Genomic DNA, 1,979 nt, shown 5'->3' on the forward strand with positions numbered 1-1,979 from the left:
AATAACTTTTTAAAACAACATAAAAGATGATTATCCACATGGATATCACCATATAAAATACAAATAAATCAAACTGACTATATCTGTGAAAAGAGGTGGTACGAAAACTCCATATCATCTACACAAAGTAGGCCAGGGACAAACTATGGAAGAAATCATCAGTTGCTCATATGCAAGTTCAGATTGAAGATAAAAAAAATTAAAAGAAGTCCTGAAAGCCAAAGTAAAACCTTAAACGTTGTTGTTGTTGTTAGGTAATGTCCAATCAGTACCAACTCATAGTGACCTAATGTAAAACAGAACAAAACACTGCCTGGTCCTGCTCCAATCTTGCAGTCTTAGTACACTGGACCCCATTGCTACTGACATTGTGCCATTTCATCTCATTGGAGTCTCCCTATTTTTCTCTGACCCTCCACTTTCACAAGCATGATGTCTTTTTCTAGCTACTGGTTCATATTGATAATATGTCCAAAATATGAGACACAAAGTCTGGCTGTACTTTTTCAAAACAGATTTGTTTGTTCTTCTGGCAGTCTGTGGTAATTTTAATATTATCCAGTACCATGAATCAAATGCATCAGTGCTTCTATGGTCTTCCTAATTTGTTATCCAACTTTCACCTGCATATGACGATATTGAAAATATCATAAATAACATAAAGATAAATGGAGAAGAGATTGAAGTTTTCAGTGACTTCATTATACTCAGATCACCCATGAACACTCATAGAAGCACCAGACAAGATATCAAATGAGATATTACATTAGACAATTCTGCTGCAGAAGGCCTCTTTAAAGTGTTGAAAACCAAAGACATCATTTTGAAGACAAAGTTATGTCTGACCTTGAACATACCCAACCTGAATCTAGTAATGATTCAAGAACAGGTTTGATGCATTAGACAATAATGATAAAAAATCAGAAAAGTGGTAGGATGGAATCAAGGTCATCATATAGGAAAAAATCAAAAGATAATTAAGAAGACAAGGAAAAAATAAAAAACCAATATGGATGTCAGAAGACACTCTGAAACTTGCTCTGTAGCTAGAGGCAAATTGAAAAATGAGGACGTAAAAGACTTGAATAAAAAATTTCAAAGGGCAGCTTGAGAAGGTAAAGTGAAATAGTATAACAAAATGTGCAAAGATTTAGAGGTAGGAAACAAAAAGGAAAAAACATGTTCAGTATTTCTTAAGCTGAAAGAACTGAGGCAAAAATTCAAACCTCAGCTTGAAATGTTGAAGGATTCTTTGGGAAAAATATTGATTAGTGCAAAAACCAACAAAAGAAGATGGTATGAGTACACAGAGTAACTGTAGCAAAAAACAAATGGCTGATTTCAACTATTTCAAGAGGTAGCATATGATCAAGAGCCAATGATACTGAAAGAAGTCCAAGGTGCACTGAAGGCATTAGCAAAGAAAAAGCCTCTGGGAATTGATTGATTATAAATTAAAATCTTTCAACAAATTGATGTGACACTGGAGGCACTCACTCATCTATGGCAAGTAAATTAGAAAATAGCTATGTGGCCAATTAATTGGAAAAGATCCATATTTGTGCCCATTCCAGAGGAAGATGACCCAACAGAATGTGCAAATCATCAGATAATATCATTAATATCATATGCAAGTAAAATTTGCCAAAGATAATTCAAATATTACTATAACAGTACATTGACAGGTAGCTGCCCGAGGTTAAGGCTGGAATCAGGCAAAGACATAGAACAATGGATATCAAGCTGACATCAGATGAATCTTGACTGAAAGCAGAGAATATCAAAAAGATGTTTACCTGTGCTTTACTGGCCATGAAAAGGCTTTATATCATGTGGGTCATGACAATCTATGGACAACATTGTGGAGAATGAGTATTATGGAACACTTAATTGTGCTCCCGAAGACCCTGTACATGGACCAAGAGGCAGTTGTTTGAACAGAACAAGGGAACACCAAGGGAACACCAAATGGTTAAAAA

This window comes from Chrysochloris asiatica, unplaced genomic scaffold (genome assembly GCF_000296735.1).
Source record: "Chrysochloris asiatica unplaced genomic scaffold, ChrAsi1.0 scaffold00325, whole genome shotgun sequence".
Taxonomy (NCBI): domain Eukaryota; kingdom Metazoa; phylum Chordata; class Mammalia; order Afrosoricida; family Chrysochloridae; genus Chrysochloris; species Chrysochloris asiatica.